Source organism: Triticum urartu, chromosome 6, assembly GCF_003073215.2.
Source record: "Triticum urartu cultivar G1812 chromosome 6, Tu2.1, whole genome shotgun sequence".
In the NCBI taxonomy this organism is placed as follows: Eukaryota; Viridiplantae; Streptophyta; class Magnoliopsida; order Poales; family Poaceae; genus Triticum; species Triticum urartu.
The window spans coordinates 411,314,166-411,322,002 of NC_053027.1; positions in this window are offsets into that span (position 1 = coordinate 411,314,166).

The following is a 7,837-nucleotide window of genomic DNA, read 5'->3' on the forward strand; positions in this document are numbered from 1 at the left end:
AGCTCTTCGTCACCTCCATAAACGAGAAACATATCCTTAGTCCTTTTCAAGTACTTAGGATATTCTTGACCGTTGTCCAGTGTTCCATGCCGGGATTACTTTGGTACCTTCCTACCAAACTTACGCAAGGTTTACATCAGGTCTGGTACACAGCATAGCATCCATGATAGACCCTATGGCCCAACATAGGGGACGACACTCATCTTTTCTCTATCTTCTGCCGTGGTTGGGCATTGAGCCGTGCTCAATCTCGTACCTTGCAATACAGGCAAGAACCCCTTCTTTGACTGATCCATTTTGAACTTCTTCAATATCTTGTCAAGGTACGTACTCTGTGAAAGACCAATGAGGCGTCTCGATCTATCTCTATAGATCTTGACGCCTAATACATAAGCAGCTTCTCCAAGATCCTTCATTGAAAAACACTTGTTCAAGTTGGCCTTTATGCTTTCCAAGAATTCTATATCATTTCCCATCAATAGTATGTCATCCACATACAATATGAGAAATGCTACAGAGCTCCCACTCACTTTCTTGTAAATGCAGGTTTCTCCATAAGTCTGCGTAAACCCAAACGCTTTGATCATCTCATCAAAACGAATGTTCCAACTCCGAGATGCTTGCACCAGCCCATAAATCGAGCGTTGGAGCTTGCACACCTTGTCAGCATTCTTAGGATCGACAAAACCTTCCGGCTGCATCATATACAATTCTTCCTTAAGGAAACCATTAAGGAATGCCGTTTTGACGTCCATTTGCCATATATCATAATCATAGAATGCGGCAATTGCTGACATGATTCGGACGGACTTCAGCTTCGCTACGGGTGAGAAAGTCTCATCATAGTCAACCCCTTGAACTTGTCGATAACCCTTAGCGACAAGCCGAGCTTTATAGATGGTTATGTTACCATCCGCGTCTGTCTTCTTCTTAAAGATCCATTTATTTTCTATGGCTCGCCGATCATCGGGCAAGTCATTCAAAGTCCATACTTCGTTTTCATACATGGATCCTATCTCGGATTTCATGGCTTCTAGCCATTTGTCGAAATCCGGGCCCGCCATCGCTTCTTCATAGTTCGAAGGTTCACCGTTGTCTAACAACATGATTTCCAAGACAGGGTTGCCGTTCCACTCTGGTGCGGAACGTGTCCTCGTGGACCTACGAAGTTCAGTAGAAACTTGATCTGAAGTTTCATGATCATCATCATCAACTTCCTCTCTAGTCGGTGCAGGCACCTCAGGAACATTTTCTTGAGCTGCGCCACTTACCAGTTCAAGAGGTAATACTTCATAAAGTTCTACTTTCCTCCCACTTATTTCTTTTGAGAGAAACTCTTTCTCTAGAAAGGACCCATTATTGGCAACAAAGATCTTGCCTTCGGATCTAAGGTAGAAGGTATACCCAATAGTTTCTTTAGGGTATCCTATGAAGACGCATTTTTCCGATTTGGGTTCGAGCTTTTCAGGTTGAAGTTTCTTGACATAAGCATCGCATCCCCAAACTTTTAGAAACGACAGCTTAGGTTTCTTCCCAAACCATAATTCATACGGTGTCGTCTCAACGGATTTCGACGGAGCCCTATTTAAAGTGAATGCGGCAGTCTCTAAAGCATAGCCCCAAAATGACAGCGGTAAATCGGTAAGAGACATCATAGATCGCACCATATCTAATAGAGTGCGATTACGACGTTCGGACACACCATTACGCTGAGGTGTTCCAGGCGGCGTGAGTTGTGAAACTATTCCACATTTTCTTAAGTGTGTGCCAAATTCGTGACTCAAGTATTCTCCCCCACGATCTGATCGCAAGAACTTGATTTTCCTGTCATGTTGATTCTCAACCTCACTCTGAAATTCCTTGAACTTTTCAAAGGTCTCAGACTTGTGTTTCATTAAGTAGACATACCCATATCTACTCAAGTCATCAGTGAGGGTGAGAACATAACGATAGCCACTGCGAGCCTCAACACTCACTGGACCGCACACATCAGTATGTATGATTTCCAATAAGTTGGTTGCTCGCTCCATTGTTCCTGAGAACGGAGTCTTGGTCATTTTACCCATGAGGCATGGTTCGCACGTGTCAAATGATTCATAATCAAGAGACTCTAAAAGTCCATCTGCATGGAGCTTCTTCATGCGTTTGACACCTATGTGACCAAGGCGGCAGTGCCACAAGTATGTGGGACTATCATTATCAACCTTACATCTTTTGGTATTCACACTATGAATATGTGTAACATTACGCTCGAGATTCATTAAGAATAAACCATTCACCAACGGAGCATGACCATAAAACATATCTCTCATATAAATAGAACAACCATTATTCTCGGATTTAAATGAGTAGCCATCTCGAATTAAACGAGATCCTGATACAATGTTCATGCTCAAAGCTGGCACTAAATAACAATTATTGAGGTTTAAAACTAATCTCATAGGTAAATGTAGAGGCAGCGTGCCGACGGTGATCACATCGACCTTGGAACCATTCCCGATGCGCATCGTCACCTCGTCCTTCGCCAGTCTTCGTTTATTCCGCAGCTCCTGCTTTGAGTTACAAATGTGAGCAACCGCACCGGTATCAAATACCCAGGAGCTACTATGAGTACTGGTAATGTACACATCAATTACATGTATATCACATATACCTTTAGTGTTGCCGGCCTTCTTGTCCGCTAAGTATTTGGGGCAGTTCTGCTTCCAGTGACCACTTCCCTTGCAATAAAAACACTCAGTCTCGGGCTTGGGTCCATTCTTTGGCTTCTTCCCGGCAGCTTGCTTACCGGGCGCGGCAACTCCCTTGTCGTCCTTCTTGAAGTTCTTCTTACCCTTGCCTTTCTTGAACTTAGTGGTTTTATTCACCATCAACACTTGATGTTCCTTTTTGATTTCCACCTCTGCTGATTTCAGCATTGAATATACCTCAGGAATGGTCTTTTCCATCCCCTGCATATTGAAGTTCATCACAAAGCTCTTGTAGCTTGGTGGAAGCGACTGAAGGATTCTGTCAATGACCGCGTCATCCAGGAGATTAACTCCCAGCTGAGTCAAGCGGTTATGCAACCCAGACATTTTGAGTATGTGCTCACTGACAGAACTATTTTCCTCCATCTTACAGCTGAAGAACTTGTCGGAGACTTCATATCTCTCGACCCGGGCATGAGCTTGAAAAACCATTTTCAGCTCTTCGAACATCTCATATGCTCCGTGTCTCTCAAAACGCTTTTGGAGCCCCGGTTCTAAGCTGTAAAGCATGCCGCACTGAACGAGGGAGTAATCATCAGCACGTGACTGCCAAGCGTTCATAAAGTCTTGGTTCTCTGGGACAGGTGCGTCACCTAGCGGTGCTTCTAAGACATAATCTTTCTTGGCAGCTATGAGGATGATCCTCAGGTTCCGGACCCAGTCCGTATAGTTGCTGCCATCGTCTTTCAGCTTGGTTTTCTCTAGGAACGCATTGAAGTTGAGGACAACGTGGGCCATTTGATCTACAAGACATATTGTAAAGATTTTAGAATAAGTTCATGATAATTAAGTTCATCTAATCAATCTATTCAATGAACTCCCACTCAGATAGAGATCCCTCCAGTCATCTAAGTGAAACATGATCCGAGTTAACTAGGCCGTGTCCGATCATCACGTGAGACGGACTAGTCAACATCGGTGAACATCTTCATGTTGATCGTATCTTCTATACGACTCATGCTCGACCTTTCGGTCTTCCGTGTTCCGAGGCCATGTCTGTACATGCTAGGCTCGTCAAGTCAGCCTAAGTGTATTGCGTGTGTAAATCTGGCTTACACCCGTTGTATTCGAACGTTAGAATCTATCACACCCGATCATCATGTGGTGCTTCGAAACAACGAACCTTCGCAACGGTGCACAGTTAGGGGGAACACTTTCTTGAAATTATTATGAGGGATCATCTTATTTAAGCTACCGTCCTTCTAAGCAAATAAGATGTAAAACATGATAAACATCACATGCAATCAAATAGTGACATGATATGGCCAATATCATTTGCTCCTTTTGATCTCCATCTTCAGGGCTCCATGATCATCGTTGTCACCGGCATGACACCATGATCTCCATCATCGTGTCTTCTTGAAGTTGTCTCGCCATCTATTACTTCTACTACTATGGCTAACGCTTTAGCAATAAAGTAAAGTAATTACATGACGTTTATGTTGACACGCAGGTCATAAATAAATAAAGACAACTCCTATGGCTCCTGCCGGTTGTCATACTCATCGACATGCAAGTCGTGATTCCTATTACAAGAACATGATCAATCTCATACATCACATATATCATTCATCAAATCTTTTTGGCCATATCACATCACACGGCACATGCTGCAAAAACAAGTTAGACGTCCTCTAATTGTTGTTGCAAGTTTTTACGTGGCTGCTATAGGTTTCTAGCAAGAACATTTCTTACCTACGCCAAAACCACAATGTGATATGCCAATTTCTATTTACCCTTCATAAGGACCCTTTTCATCGAATCCGATCCGACTAAAGTGGGAGAGACAGACACCTGCCAGCCACCTTATGCAACTAGTGCATGTCAATCGGTGGAACCAGTCTCACGTAAGTGTACGTGTAAGGTCGGTCCGGGCCGCTTCATCCCAGAATGCCGCCGAATCAAGATAAGACTAGTAACGGCAAGCAAATTGACAATATCCACGCCCACAACTACTTTGTGTTCTACTCGTGCATAGAAACTACGCATAGACCTAGCTCATGATGCCACTGTTGGGGAACGTAGCAGAATTTTAAAATTTTCTACGCATCACCAAGATCAATCTATGGAGTCATCTAGCAACGAGGGAGAGAGGAGTGCATCTACATACCCTTGTAGATCGCGTGCGGAAGCGTTCAAGAGAACAGGGTTGATGGAGTCGTACTCGTCGTGATCCAAATCACCGATGACCAAGTGCCGAACGGACAGCACCTCCGCGTTCAACACACATACGGTTGGGAAGACGTCTCCTCCTTCTTGATCCAGCAAGGGGGAAGGAGAGGTTGATGAAGATCCAGCAGCACGACGGCGTGGTGGTGGATGCAGCAGGATCCCGGCAGGGCTTCGCCAAGTGCAAGCGGGGAGGAGTGGTGTTACGGAGGGAGAGGGAGGCGCCAAGAGCAAGGGTGCGGATGCCCTCCCTCCCCCCTCTTTATATAGGAGCCTTGGGGGGGGGCGGCCCTAGGAGATGCAATCTCCAAGGGGGCGGCGGCCAAGGGGTGGCTTCCCCCCCAAGCCAAGTGGGGGGCGCCCCACCCCTAGTGTTTCCCAACCCTAGGCGCAGGGGAGGCCCAAGGGGGGGCGCACCAGCCCACCAGGGGCTGGTTCCCCTCCTACTTCAGCTCATGGGGCCCTCCGGGATAGGTGGCCCCACCCGGTGGACCCCCGGGACCCTTCTGGTGGTCCCGGTACAATACTGGCGACCCCCTAAACCTTCCCGATGGCCGAAACTGGACTTCCTATATATAAATCTTTACCTCCGGACCATTCTGGAACTCCTCATGATGTCCGGGATCTCATCCGGGACTCCGAACAACTTTTGGGTTACTGCATACTAATATCTCTACAACCCTAGCATCACCGAACCTTAAGTGTGTAGACCCTACGGGTTCGGGAGACATGCAGACATGACCGACACGCCTCTCCGGTCAATAACCAACAACGGGATCTAGATACCCATGTTGGCTCCCACATGCTCCATGATGATCTCATCGGATGAACCACGATGTCGAGGATTCAATCAATCCGTATACAATTCCCTTTGTCAATCGGTACGTTACTTGCCCGAGACTCGATCGTCGGTATCCCAATACCTCGTTCAATCTCGTTACCGGCAAGTCACTTTACTCGTGCCGTAATGCATGATCCCGTGATCAACCACTTGGTCACATTGAGCTCATTATGATGATGCATTACCGAGTGGGCCCAAAGATACCTCTCCTTCATCCGAGTGACAAATCCCAGTCTCGATTCGTGCCAACCCAACAGACACTTTCGGAGATACCTGTAGTGTACCTTTATAGTCACCCAGTTACGTTGTGACGTTTGGCACACCCAAGGTACTCCTACGGTATCCGGGAGTTGCACAATCTAATGGTCTAAGGAAATGATACTTGACATTCGGAAAAGCTACAGCAAACGAACTACACGATCTTTGAGCTATGCTTAGGATTGGGTCTTGTCCATCACATCATTCTCCTAATGATGTGATCCCGTTATCAATGACATCCAATGTCCATAGTCAGGAAACCATGACTATCTTTTGATCAACGAGCTAGTCAACTAGAGGCTCACTAGGGATGTGTTGTGGTCTATGTATTCACACATGTATTACGATTTCCGAATAACACAATTATAGCATGAACAATAGACAATTATCATGAACAAAGAAATATAATAATAACCATTTTATTATTGCCTCTAGGGCATATTTCCAACAATGGATTAGCAGAGGTCTGAGCTGGGGTCCAGCCAAGGACGTGTGTCGGTGTCAAAACCGGCGGATCTCGGGTAGGGGGTCCCGAACTGTGCGTCTAGGCCGGATGGTAACAGGAGGCAAGGGACACGGAGTTTTACCCAGGTTCAGGCCCTCTTGATGGAGGTAAAACCCTACATCCTGCTTGATTAATATTGATGATATGGGTAGTACAAGAGTAGATCTACCACGAGATCGGAGAGGCTAAACCCTAGAAGCTAGCCTATGGTATGATTGTTGTTCTACGGACTAAAACCCTCCGGTTTATATAGACACCGGAGAGGGTTAGGGTTACACAAAGTCGGTTACAATGGCAGGAGATCTACATATCCGTATCGCCAAGCTTGCCTTCCACGCCAAGGAAAGTCCCTTCCAGACACGGGACGAAGTCTTCAATCTTGTATCTTCATAGTCCAGGAGTCCGGCTGAAGGTATAGTCCGGCCATCCGGACACCCCCTAATCCAGGACTCCCTCAGTAGCCCCCGAACTAGGCTTCAATGACGATGAGTCCGTCGCGCAGATTGTCTTCGGCATTGCAAGGCGGGTTCTCCTCCAAATTCCGTGTACCTGTTGTATAAAGTCCGGTTTCTTGTAAATGTTGCGGTCCTCGGCTTCTACGCCCAATAATGGCCGTCTCCCACATGTCAAACGAATATGAAAAGTCTGAGTGTTTTTACATCCACACCCCTAGCCGCATAAATGAGCCGCCCATTTAAGGGGACGAGAATTTAGATCCAAACCACACCTTCTCCTCTTCGCGAGTGTTCATCAGAGCGCATCCGACAAGGGTCTATACCACCATGGCCAGCCGTCGCAACTCCTCCTCTCGCCCTTCCAGCCCTCAGCCTGGATATTGGGAGAGATGCTCCATCCCGCATAGCGAGCTAGTGACGCTCCAGACCAAGGGATTTCTCCCCCCGGCCTATATGGTCCCGGTTCGAGCCGGTCTTGCCATCTATAATGGCGAAGAGCAAGCGGAGAGTGCCCCTAATCCCTCCAAAGGAGAGCCGGTGTGCCTCATCCCTTATTTAATAAGAGGGCTCAGATTTCCAATCCATCCATTTCTCCGGGGGCTCCTCGAGTTCTATGGCCTCCAGCTACACAATCTCATGCCTGCCTCCGTATTGCATATCGCGGGCTTCGTAGCCCTCTGCGAGCTGTTCTTGGGTGTTGAGGCTTATTTCGGGCTGTGGAAAGAGCTATTCTGCCTCGTGCCCCATTCTAAGAAGGGGTCAATATATCAAGTGGGCGGAGCCGAAGTGTGGCGCATCGCCGGGATCGGATATCTATCCGGAACCCCAAAGAAGGCGTCCGAGGACTGGCCTCCGGAAT